The sequence below is a fragment of the Trachurus trachurus genome, assembly GCF_905171665.1.
Source record: "Trachurus trachurus genome assembly, chromosome: 15".
Lineage (NCBI taxonomy): Eukaryota > Metazoa > Chordata > Actinopteri > Carangiformes > Carangidae > Trachurus > Trachurus trachurus.
In genome coordinates this window covers 15,727,021-15,741,055 of record NC_139906.1, presented here as the reverse complement: position 1 = coordinate 15,741,055, position 14,035 = coordinate 15,727,021, and the positions used below count along the sequence as shown (strand labels likewise).

General features: G+C 41.1%; 1 long non-coding RNA gene across 1 annotated transcript in view; it reads left to right on the top strand.

Moving 5' to 3' along the window:
- Positions 1-3,152, top strand: part of LOC310998044 — a 52,829-nt gene extending 49,677 nt beyond the window's left edge. The window contains exons 3-4 of the long non-coding RNA XR_014595964.1: positions 2,818-2,868; positions 3,090-3,152. This is a non-coding gene — a long non-coding RNA (uncharacterized lncRNA). The remainder of the gene's footprint in view (positions 1-2,817; positions 2,869-3,089) is intronic.
- The last annotated feature ends 10,883 nt before the right edge of the window (positions 3,153-14,035 follow it).

Sequence of the window (14,035 nt, the reverse complement as noted above, 5' to 3'; positions counted from 1 at the left end):
TGTTGTCAGCAGTCTGCCTGCGCACACACTGACATTCCTGCCTGATAATCTGGCCTGCCATAAAATTAGAATAGCAAATACCCCACTGACAGAGATGCATGTCCTCCCTCTCTTGTGCCACCATAAAAAAAAAAAAAAACTCCTGCTGGTGTCTCCGAACACCACAAACTTCAATTTAAATTTACAGCGCCGCAAAAGGAGAAGTGATATGCATTCAAAAATTTTAATAACCTATTAAGTTATGACTTCAATTTCATTTTATGAATATTTTCCTTGGGGAGTGCTGCCATCACTAGAGAAAGACAGAAATTTAAAAAAGATAAATAGTGCCATTAATCTATAACATTTCTCCCATTATTCTTGAAAATGAGAAGTTATTTTTGCTCAGATCGTCATATAATTAGCTCCTTATACTTGACTCACAAGCCAGAAAATGACCATGTTTGAAAAAATGTGAAGTCTGTCATTTGGCTGAGGATAAAATCATCATTTGTCTTAATATATTGTCTCACTGACAAGCAGTATTTGAAGTTGATTAGGTTTCAGTAGCTTTATTAATAACAACTGCTGGATCAGAGGGAGGTGAGTCCTCCGTGTCTAAGGCAGTAAGTCTGCTTTGTTTTGAAAGATCACTGTACTATAAATTCTCACATGTCGTTTATAACCCAACATTGTGTTTTACTGGTTTTAAGCCGCAAAACTATTAAACAACTCATCACAACTCCACTTTGTAGAGGGTGAATGTGGGAGTGCAGCAGGGTATAATAGCTTTAATCTGTCTGTTGTTTGTCTCATGGGCATTAAACACCATCTTGATATGACTGGGACTACAGTGCACACAGGAGGGGGTCCTCATAATATTTAATAGGTCATCAAAGGGAATGGGGGGTAGACTGCTGACATTTGCCTGGATAGTTAGGAGAAACCCCAGGAGTTGTCATATGACTCATTACCAGAGCACAGTCGACTTGGTTGCATCATCGTTCAAAGACACTGTGTGGCAGAAAAATCATAATCCGACAGATATAACTATTCAAGTCACAATGGCCCCATTAAGTGGCATGAGATTTTGATTCTTGTTTCCACCCCGAAAATAGGGACTAATCAGTTAATAAAACTCTATTACTGCCATCGTGAATGAGATGGTGGCTGCCATTAGTGTGAGAAACCCTGTGAGTACAGCGGCCTGAGAGCATAACAGAGTACAGCTGGAAGAGCGCTTCCCACAGATAGATATAGATAGATTGTATTTTGGCTCTCTCACTCTTAGTGCAAAACTCCCTGAAGCATCTAACCACCTGCCTCACCACCTCCTCGCCCACTACCTCTGGTCAAAGATTAAAAGCTGCTGCAGCACTCCAACCCAAAGGAGATGAAGGGACATCATTTGGAGCTGCAAGATTTTCCATAACAGAAAAAAAAAAAGAAAAAAGAAATATGGTGCCTGGGCCAGCTGCTGACCTCCTCCGGCCTGCTGGACAGCAGGTGTCAGAGGAGGAAAAGTTACTGTGAACTCCATTGTCTGTTATACTTAAATAGCCCATAGATATATTAAACAGACATTAGAAATGCAGATGTGAATAAAAAACATAAACAGTGTTACTGTATAGGGGGGGAAAATGGCACCATAGATCCTAAAGTTTCTGAGAACTGATTATATTTGTGCAACTCTGGCTCCCTGGCATTATGTCTCTGTGTTATCTCTGTGTGCTGTACAAAAATAACTGCTGGAATTGTTCCAGATAAATAACTTGGTTTACAGACTTAGGCAAACCAGGCCATTGCCTAAATAAGAATGTTTTCTTAGCAATTTTGCCTGGTTAAATAAAGGTTGTTGATGATGATGAAACATACACTTTTTTTTTTTCCAAAAGTGTCCAACCCAAGTTTAATAATAGTAATCATATATTTAAAATGCAATAACTGGTCGAATGTGAGTTGAAAAATCATTATGTTTATTTAACTGAATTCCAAACTCTTCAAAAAGTGTTGACGCTGGATACTAGCAGGCCCTGCTAAATGAAGGTTCGTGGCACTGAAGAGAGAGCTTATTTTGAAGAAGCATTTTTCAGTTGTCACTTTATGAAAACAAATCTTAATAAAGGTCAAAGATGTTTGTCATTTAGTCTGGCTAACAGTAATGTTTACATGCAGTTATAAAAAATGTGTGCATCAAAAATTTGACCATGGACTTGAATAAGTTAAAAAAAACCTCTGCGCAAAGTTTTTTTTTTTTTTTTTGTCTTTTCAAAGAAGCAAACAAAACATGGACATCTCGAAAGAGAATTTAGCTGTCACATTCAAGACCTCTCAAACTTTGGACAACCCCCATAGCCCTGCACAAATCAACAGTACAGCACTTACATGCCCCTCACACATTGATTCCCCTCCCGAGGGCCCAAGCCAATTTTTCTTGTTTTCAGACAGTCTCCCTGCCTGAACCTGCAGTGGCCATCAAAGACATTCATCCATCCGCCCAGGATGACTATGACTGATCTAGCCACCAAACGATCAATTTGTATCCCTTTCTCGTTCTTCTTCTTTTCTCTCTTTCTCTCTCTCTCTCGCTCTCTCTCTCTCTATTTGCCCCCTTCATTTCATCCTGGTGCTGTTTTGTTGATGTGCAGAATATGATGAAAAAGTGAGAGCGCAGATCTTAGTGGCATGTGAGAGTAACAATGCAATCACCATCTGACCTTGGAGAACAGTTAATTCCTGTGTTCATCTATCTATATATTTGACACATGTAACTTTTCATTTCAGTGAAAGCCTGCAGATCATTCATGCAAACATAAAATAATAATTCTTTACTTGCAGGATTTGACTCTGTGGGCCACTTGATCTCTGACATGCTGAGCCATCGATAACGTAAGATCTATAGACAAAATAACAGCCTCGAATTCTACACTGAGTTAATTCAGAGCAGCTTCAATATGCCTGGTTTGTTCAGTTGTATATGTGTCTCCTTCATTCATTAAGCTGTAATTGGGTGTAATTCTCAGGAATGTAGCTTCCTCCGATTCCTCCAAGGCATGCAAGGTGATGATGACAGTGTTAGAAAGAGCTGTTAATCCATCTTGTAATTGCAGCGAGCAGACGGCAGGGTTGGTCGTGTCTGTGGAAAGGCTGCAGAGAAACATTTGTCACTGGGCGTGAACAATAGGTATTATGTATTTGAGTGCATGTGCATGTGTGATGAAGGCTTTTGTGTGTGTCTGTGATGGTGTGATCCCGTTCCCATGTATGTGTGTGTCTTTGTGTGCTAAACAGAAGGCAGTGGAGTGATTGTGTACATGTGATGCTGGCCTGTGCATTAGTATGTGGCGACAGTTGTATGTTGATGCTAATGTTGTTTGTGTGCGTATGGTGGGTTGTGTGTGTGTGTGTGTGTTCAGTGGGGGTCCATTTTCCTTGCTATTCACAGACAATTTGTAAGGCCGGCTGTTGAAGCCAGGCCGAAGCCTGTGGAACAGCTGGAGCCCCTCCATGATTGATAAACGTGGCGGCGAGAACTTCATCTTTCCCTGAATGAAGACAAAGGCCCCACAATGCTCAGCCAGTGTGTTACGCCTGCCTGTCGTTAAGTGTGGACTGTGGACCTGCCCCGGTCCTCAGCTGGGGGAGTCGGGGTGCCAAGAGGGAGGTCAGGACCCACACTAATTACCATTTTATGACAAAATGGTTCTTTTGTCGTTGTTATATAATTGATTTACCTTTCAGAGGGAGATCATTACGAAGTTGTTTTGGAAGGATGCGATTTAAAAGAGGCAAAAAGAGGTGAGCTTCAGTTGTTCATGTCCTCCATGATGGAAATGTGCATGAATCTTTACATGTCTACACATGTAAATATAATAGTCGTAGGGCTCCAAATCAAGTAAGTATAAGATATACATATTTGTGTTATATTGCTATCTAAAATAATTTGTCACACTTTACCTTTACTTTTTGATAATAGTTAATAAAATCATGACAGCAGGCAAAAACAACTTGAGATTAATTAATATTGAAACAGTAGAAATCACTGACCCCATGAGTGGACATGTGCTTTGAGCAGCTCTGTGCATCCACCATGAAAATGACAGTCAAATCAGTATCAATTGCACATGATTAAAAACGTATCACCATGTTGTATTGATCCTTTCAGATATTTCCAGGAGACAGATTTTAACAGAGACATGTTCAGAGATCCGCCGCTTTGGTGTCATAAACTTTTGCTTAGTTTGTGACCCATGCAGGACCAGGTCAGTGAGTCAGATCGGGGGCCAGCTCTGTCACAGTCACCCTGCTGTGATAATCGTTACATTTAGCTGCGATGAATCCCACCCAAGGATCTGTTTCTCGCGACTACACATTCTACTGGAAATATGCGTGATGGCATTTGGATTTTCCATCTCAAGTCATCTAAACCTCGACAGCTTTTGAAAGGAGCTAGCTGCTTCTCCTGCTCAGTGTTTATTGTTGCTTCAGAAGACCCCCGACTCATACATCTATTCATTGCATTATTTGCTTAGGTGTATAATCCCCAAGTTGCAAGCGTTTCCCTTTTGTGTGAAACAAATGATGTCTCGCAAACGTGCCCCCAACTTTCTTTGTTTGACTCGGAGAGCGATGTCGCCGGGTATATCCATCCTTGACCTATTTAATGGCTGGGTTCTGTTGAAGACCCCCTCGCACAAATTGAAAAGTTTTCAGTCGCTAAGTGAAATGTATGGCTCTGCCTCTGGTCCAGAAAAATTGGGGATTGTTCTATTTTAATTCCAAACTCAATTTTAGACATCCGCCACGCTGCGAACAAAGTGGATTTCTGGCCCATCTATCGTAGCGTGCTTGTCGACATTTCAGCTGCCAGGACACACGATGAATGAGTGAATACTGATGAACACAAAAGATGTAACCGAGCCATTTTTTTTTATCCTTTCTTGTTGTTGTTGGTGTGGAGATGGGGGGGGGGGGGGGGGGGCAAATAGAAGAGAGGAGGCGCCCTTCGGTTCCCCTGGGAGTGAGGAACCCCTCTCCATATTCAGAATATTCGCCGTGAAGTTCAGAAAGAGATATCAATCTCACTTTGAGGCTCCTGGCCTTCATTTGTTTGTGAGAGATGCGGAGCACTGCTCAGATGACTGTGCCAATTCTTCAAATCCCACTTACAGTAGGAGTTCGCACACACAAACACACACGCATACACACACACACACACTTAGATTCCATACACAGCTGAGCATCTGCCTCTTTCCCGAGCCTGTGTGTCCCAGGCAGCAGTGTGTGCAGCGGTGGAGTCTGCACTGTGCCACTGTAAAGGTCTTGATTGAGGAAGCAGCCGCAGCTCTGTCGGCAGCTGAGAGTTAAGAATAAGAACACCAACACCATGGCTGTTTGGGCTGAGGCAACACAAGTGTATGTTGGATTAATGGGTTAGTTTTTCTGTGTCACATTCTCTGAAGAAGAATGTGTGTGTGCGTGTTTATAGGGGGAGAACATTAACAGTGACAGAAAACCCTGGCAGGATTCATAAAATAAAAGGTCTTTGCATTTGGTATTTTCTGTATGGACAATGAAATAGACCAGGGTGGGAGACATCTCTCGACTGCATTACCAAAATAAAGGCTTACTGTAAATGCAAAATTAGAAAATGAACAAAATGAACAAAATGAACAACGATGTTGAGGTTTTCAAAGAAAACAGAGTTGACATTTGCTTATTTGGTTTTACTTTGATTCCTCATCATGTAAATTGTAATAATGTCCGACTGTGTTTTTACTAATCCACATTCTGTCTTGTTGCATGTTTATCCAAGATAGAGGAGGTGGCTGCCCTCACTCGGAGCCGTGGTCTGATAATGATGATCAGAGGTAAGAGAGCAATTTGTAGGAAACACATGTTAGATTGCCTCAGTGGAACATTACGCTGGTGCTCGGCATGTAGATGTTAGGTTCTTAGCTGCTGACAGTGCAGCAAGCAGGGCCAATAATGACTCTAAGAAGTGAAATAATTACATGCATCCACACAAATACTGCCATTCCTCACCTCAATGAACACCCTCTCTCTCTGGGTCTGTGTGTGCCTCTCTCTCTCATAGTGTGCTTGACGTGATAGACCCTCACTGATACCAGATACTGACGTTATAAGAAGCAGTGTTTGACTGTGTGAGGTGTGTTTTGGTTTTACCTTCGATGTGTCTCGCCTCTCGCTCTTTGTGTCTCTCTATTTGCGCCATCTCTGCACCCGTCTCCTAAAGACACCGGTGTGTCAAGTGTCCAACCTGGCCCTGGTTTGGTTTTAGCAAGGCAATGGGCCATGCAGGCCTTTTTTCCCCACAGTGGGCTTCTGAGTGGAGTCTTTGCCCTCGTACGCCTTCAGCTGGGCCTGCTTTACCCACACTATTGATTGCAGGTGATGTTCTGGACTCAGTCCAGCTGACCTCAAAGGGAAGTTAGATACATCATTGTCCGGAGAGGAACCTCTAGAGACCAGACAGAAGCAGCACATGTGTCAAGCAGTCTGTCCTGTCGCTGCATCTGTCAACAAACACTTTGAACACAAGCGTCTGGGCTGTTTAGCATGGAAAACTAAACTTAACATTCATTGATTTCAGCGCTGGAACAGAAAATAGACGCTCCACATTCAACATTCATGCTTCATCTGCTCTGTTCCTTGAATGGACACCGATGCACCACACACTCCTCAGCTACTTCACCTTTCCCTTCTGCCTGCTAATTAGAAATCTTAATATGCAATCATGTTAACATTGGGCCTAATTTGTGCGCCGTGCATCTTTGTTTCTTACACACCTCACAGCAATTGATGGATATCCAATGAGACGCACAGTCCCTGCCAAAGGGAGTAGCTCTTGCAGCTTGTGACACATCACTGAGGCTGGGGGGAAGTACGCCTTAAATTAATTAACATCGGACCTCTTGTAGCTGCTCACTTCTGTAAACAAACATTTTAATATGCAGTAATTAATTAAATCTGCCAAGCTACTCTGCCCCTCCCATAGATCTTCCTTCACTCTTACTTTCCCCATCTTGTTAAAGAGTTTATTATGTGCTGCGAGAGATGAAAAGGAAATTCATAACTTTGTCCAGCACCACCAATCTGAGTCGCAGATATCAAAATTTTAACTTCTATCCGTAATATTCGATTTCTAATCCAATGACATCCAACCTCACATTTCCTCCATTATGAAAGACAGAAGGAGCAAATGTTACCTGACACTTGTGAAGAATTGACCAATAAATTGTACATCGCACTAGTCCTGCCCTCCTTAATAGCTTCTAGGTTCTGGCTGTGAGAGAACAAAAAGGTACCAAAGCCTCTTGGGCCTCTTTGAGCGACGGCAATGAATAATGTTTGGTCTGACAGATAGTCACACATGTGTGTTTTTGACATCCAATATAGTGTATTTGTTCACCAATAGTGTGTGTGTCTTATTTTATGGCACAACAAGATGTTTTCATGAAATACGTGGTATTAAATTAGAGATTTTATGTCCAACATGATCAGTTTTCCACCTTTGAATGATGTCAAACGTTAACACAGAGACCACCTGAGTTGACTGCAAATATACAATCCTCTCAAGTAAATTATGCAATACGCTTATGTAATACTTATGTTAATGCTATAAATAAGGAAACAGCTATTGAGTTAAATCTGAAGGGGCGACCACATTATAATATAACTGTGCCAAATATTTATGGATTGAGATTTATTTGGTGAGATTTCTTATTCAAGATAAATAAATTCAAACACTTCAATAAATCCCTCAAATTATCTACAGTGGATAGTTTTGCATTTATCAAAAATGAAAAAAAAGAGAGATTGCATGAGTTTATGGAAATCCACATCAGCAGGGAATGGATGCAGACTCAAGGGGCATCACTGCACAGGTAAGCTGCTTTTGGAGGGTTCATGTAAATCCTAAAGTCCAAAAGTCAATTACTGGGGCATCTCAAGCGTGTGTTACTGAAAGACTCTGATGTTTTATTGAAGAGAGGCTTTAATTCATCAGGCTTCTCAGCTCCCTTTCATGCAGCTTGGAGAGGGAGAGCAAGGCACCTCCTTCAGATGGCCAGTGTCATATATCACACACACACACACACACACACACACACACACACACACACACACACACACACACAGAGGGAGAGAGAGAGAGAGAGAGAGAGCACACACTAATGCCCAAAAACAACTCTCAGGTGGTCTGCTTCACTCCACTGACCAGACCATTACCCCTACACACACACACACACACACACACACACACACACACACACACACACACACACACACACACACACACACACACGCCCATATACACACTGCCCTCTCAATGCAGACCACACAGACTAAACAAGAAATCCCAACTCATCCATGCAGCGTCTTGTGCTCTTTCTGTGCACAATTATCTACATTTCAAACAAGCCAGTGACAAATGTTAATTACAGAGAAAAAAAAAAACATTCATATTGCAACCACCCACAGTTTGATAGTCACCTCACTGGCTGCTCTGCAGGGCCTTGAGATCTGACAGTGGTGTTTAGTTTTGATGTCATCGCAGCTTGATGGTTTGGGAAGGTGGGAGTTGAGTGTATTATAATGCCATTCCTATCTGCTGATCACAGTGCGTCTCTGCGCTTTATCCCCCCTGGAATATTAACAAACAAACACTCGTTTCAGGCTGACACGGTCCCATCACAACACAACGAGTCCTGTGACTCTAATGTCTCCACAGCTGGAATTAAAGCTCATGGTGGCATTGCCCAGAGTGAGGCAAGCAGACAGCTTATTTTTCCACTGTGATTAGCCAAACTGTGCTGCTCATATACAAATGGAAATGGGATGTGCATGAGTGTCCCCCTCTCCTTACCCTCTCTCTCTCCCTCTCTCTTCCATCTGTCAAGACAATAGCTTTTAATCTTTAATCCATGAGCAGCCATTGAATACTGGGGAATTACAAATTACAGATGTTTTACTGTGTGTTTTTTTCCCTCCCACAACAACTCCTGTCCGCTGTCTGCCTCCCTGTTCAGGCCCTTCAGCTACCTGCTATCACGATGTTAACACACAAAGGTGTTCGCTCTCTGGCACCGTCGCAAACAAATGTGTACAACACACAGAGAGCGAGATAAACACACGCGCGTGCACAGATTCGCGCATTACACACCCTCATTCTGTGCCATCATGGTACCATATGACACTGTCATCATTTGGTAATTAAACCCTTGCTGGCTTTAAATATGAAAAGCTGGCAAGAGTTGATGATGATCATACTGGCTGTCGCTCAGCCCAGATTTCCTACAAACCATCCAGACACCAGGCAGGAAACATATTGTCCTGTTGTTGTCTTAGTTTGTCCATCCATTCTCCCTCCGAGGGAAAGACATGTTAGACAAACTATGCATTAAACCATTTAGGATATAATAGTAATAAAATAGCGCGCGTAACATTTGTTAAATTTGTGCATCTGCTTTTGTATGTGCTGGTGCATGGCGTAATAAATGATGGGCACAGGCTGGTGCATAGAGTTACAGTGGCCTCCTCTGAGCAAGGAGAGGGGGGTGGTGCCAGCAAGAGAGCAAGAGGAAGAGGAAGGGGGGGTGGGGTGGGGGCATGAAGGGTGAAGGAGGGAGGTTTATTTAATGTTCAGCCCATGAGCAAGTGGGACACTATTTTTAAAAAGGGGAGAGGAGGAGGGTGGAGGTGACAGCGTGGTGGGGGGGTGTTGGAGGGTGAAGGGCGGAAATTCAGGTGAGAACTTTGTCTGTGCAGAGGAGACAGGAAGAGAGGGTTTGAAGATACATACCTCAACACTAACCTGACCCCACACACACACACACACACACACACACACACACACACACACACACATACACCCACCCTTCAACCCATTGCGCACACACTCCCTCACTTTCAGCGCCCCTGGCAATCTTGGACAGAGTAGATACCATTGACCAGTCTAATGGACTATGCCATAAGACACCCCCCCCCCCCCACCTCCACCCTCCACATCCTCCTCCTCCCAACAACACCGCCCCAACCAAAATCACTCCTCTCCCTCAATTTTCAATCTGCCTCTCCTGCAGACTCCGGTCATAACCCATAAATGTGGTGTGTGGCTCTGAGAAGAGCTTAGGTTCCATTACTGGCAGCCCACACAGCTTTATGGCCGTTTAAGCTCCTCAATTTGGGTTCCTCCCATCCCGATGTTCCTGCAGACCTCCAGTGTGTTGCCTCAACACAGAGATGGAGGGAAAAACCACTTAAGATCATTAATGTCCAGATCACCAGGGCAGTCTCAACTCTCGCTGTTAATTTCTGTGCTCACAGCAGTAAACAATAATACAGCAAAGACAACACAATAGTATGTATCAGTTTGACTCTTTGTAGATTAGCCTGAATTAAAATGTAGGTTGTTTTCTGTAGGATAGGGATTAGTATGGAAAATATAGTGCAGCACACTTGCTTAGTGTTGAGAATACATTACCATAACACATGGTGAGAGCTGAAGGTCTGCAAACGTCCCCATTTTTTCCTGAGAAGGACACAATTGTAACTGTTATTGGTCTCCTAAATATTATATTATATTATATTATATTATATTTGAAGAAATATACTGTATTATTATGTGATACCATTTCTCCAAAGCACAACTATAGTTAAAAAATTACAGTTTTTTACACAAGTTAATTTTCCTAAACATTAAAGCTCTGTTTAAGTCCACATTTTTTCTTTTATTATTATTATTATTATTACTTAATCAAACATATTAGTTTTCAGTCACAATGTAATTATATATTTTCTATGTATCACTGTATATTTAAAATTAGAAATATGGATAATAATGTGATGTGATGTTTTAAATAGGACACTATAGGACAGTATCCAGTGGGAGAGCAGGCTCCTTCTTTAAATGGCATTTTAAGTGAAGAGCCGATCTTTTCTCGCTGAGTATTTTAGATATAAAGTCTTCCATAATATCCATTACTGGTCCTTGGTCCAGTGGCAGTGTTATTACCATTTCTGAACTTCAAGCACTGTAAAGAGTCTTATAATGCAAAATGTTTGTTAAATAGCCGATAGAGAAGCTATAATCTTTTAATGTTGAGTTTTATAGCTTTACCACGCTCTGTCGTTCTTGTGGATATTGTAATATTGCATTTTTACTGGTTATTCATCTGTTAATGTTCCAGTTACTAAGTTTTATACTCTCTCTGATACTTTTTTTTGTATTCTCTCACACTGTTAAACACATAGAGAAAGTTTCCTTTGTGAAGTTTATCTATATGTGAGTGGACTAAATCTCCTAGTGATCACAGTTTAAAAGCCAACATGTCCAAACCATGATTGATAAGGAGCTATATAGGTGTGTATTATACACACACGTATACGTATATGTTTATATACAAGGTGTGCAAGAATTCTACACTATGGCTTTTCACTATTTTGTCTTTTGTACCTCATCTCTCTCTCTCTCTCTCTCTCTCTCTCTCTCTCTCTCTCTCTCTCTCTCTCTCTCTCTCTCTCTCTCTCTCTTTTTCTCTCTCTCACACACACACACACACACACACACACACACACACACACACACACACACACACAGTGACAAGATGTAATTTCATACATGTATAGTGGCATTCAGTGCTGTTACAAACCTGCCACACTATACTATAGACTGAATTAGATTAATTTAAATGAAAATGATTTTAACAAAGTTAGTGTTGATGAGGATCTATGAAGTCTGTCTGAGAATGTCCATGCGTGTGTTATTTCTGTTACAAATTGTCATAAATAATATCACAACGTTTTAATCATTTCAAACTGAGTGTTATCGTTGAGCACTGACTGACACACACCACTGAGTGCGAAATATGCCGCTTTTAAAATCTACATTCATCGTGCTGAGTCAAATACTTGAAGCTCCAGCAATTTGCAAACTGAAATCTCCCTTCATTATTATTATTTCTTAACACGAGACAAGTTTTAGTTACAGTTCCTTTTAATTCAGCACCTGCAACGCAATGTGTTCTTTGATTTCTGTTTTTTTTAACCCCCTTTATCAATTCTTAGTTCATTGGAGCAGGGTTGCTTCCTCTTTTTGTTGTCGCCTAAACCGTTTAGTTTTGGATGATCGGTCAAAGATTCTGACAACCAGCGGGTAGAAGCACGACGCCCAGCCGGGGAGGGAGCGCAGGAGGCCGGACAGATCTACTGGGCTGCATCGGGGAGACGCACCATTAGACAAGGGAGAACCATGCCTCACAGCGCTGGTCGATCAGGTAAGGATTTCTCTCTCTGCCTCATACTAATGTCAATGTTTGTTTGCAGGTATGTTGGTTGCGCTGTGTGGGACAAATCTGTGTGCAGGCTGCAGCTCTTTGCTTGTACAGTCTCTCTGGATTTTTATTTCATGTTTTTTTTTTATTCTTAGATCAAAAAAAGTAACCTATGCTGTGCTTTCCCCCCCCAATACTGTGCAGTGACATCATGTATTTAAACTTAGTGTTTTGTTATAGTACAACGTCAAATTAATATCAGAACATTATATTTGGATGTGGCTCATTGTTATTGTTATTATCATCATTGTCATTATTATTATTATCACCATTGCACCTGATAGCTTAATAGTCTATTAACATCACCTATATGCTTGGGGATATAATTGAAAACATAGATCACAATCTAATTCACCTCTCAATTTTGGGTTTAGATGGGAAGATCAATGGAAAACAGTTGTAATGATCTAATTAATTATGGCAAAATTAAAAGCAAGTACAAAATCAATCTGTGATGGTGTCGAGGATAGAGTCAAATTGATATCCATCTGCTCCCGTTATAAAGCACATGAATAAGCAATCTGAGGACGCAGCTGATATCCTGCAGTTTGGCATAGCCTACCCATATGGCTTTTGGGGTGTCAGGAGACACCAAATCATTGTGGGATATTACAAGTGACTCCCGATATGATGCTGATGTTTTGACTAATAGGAGGGAAACAAAATAGATATAAGGGAAGTGCGCACGGAATTACAGCTTGGTGGTGTCTGACGTGCAGAAAATGAGTCTTTAATATGTGGAGTGTGAAATATTTGGTGCACAACGTTTGTAGAAGTTGAGTTTTTGCAGTGTTAACTTCACTGACACCTGGAAGTTGTGAATGGAGTTTATACATTAAAGAAGTGCAAAGAGAGGTTGTTTATATTTTTAAATATGAGAATATATAAATCTATTTTAAAATGATTATTCTCCCACAGCCAGACTTTATATACAAGTGATGAAGCTTTACAAGTCAGACTTGTAGCTGTGGCTTATGTGGTAAGGGGACATCAGGGCTCTTTAAATATATGCCAAAACTCATATTCCAACCGAAATATGAAAAATGAATGTAATGAAAAATGTTCTAATCACTTTTTATTTCAGTCTCTAACTGCACGTCCCACATCTACAAACAAACATCTGCACCCATAGTAAACAAACATTATATTATTATTAATAATAATATTTCTAATCACAGAAATGTTTGGCAGCTCCATAGTGTCAAATACACGTAATATCGATTGTTGACGTTTGAACGCGGTTACAGGCCATATGCCCACCCACCCGCCCACCCAAAAAAAAAAACACGGAGGGAAAAAGATTAATTTGGTCTCCGTGGAAATTCATGACCCTCCTTCCCTCTCTGCATCTCTCTTCTACCTGTCTCTCCACTACAGTACACTTATTAGAATATAACTGTATGTATTATTATAATATTAATAATTATTATTAGTTTTTACCTCAACTGTAACCTATGTTTACATTTGGGATAGTGCATTCCAGTGTAATGAAAATGAAAGCCAGGCCTTAAAGATCTATTATGGGGAGTTAACCTCTGCTGATATCAATAAAGCACCCTATGTAAACTATGTAATTGTTTCAAGTGTCTGAAAGAGTCAGTGGCATTAAAATCAACTGTTCTCATGGAGTGTGACAACTGTGTCGAGGCTTCCTTATTGTGCAATGCAGAATGCAAAAAAAAAAAAAAATCGAAAACAATAAT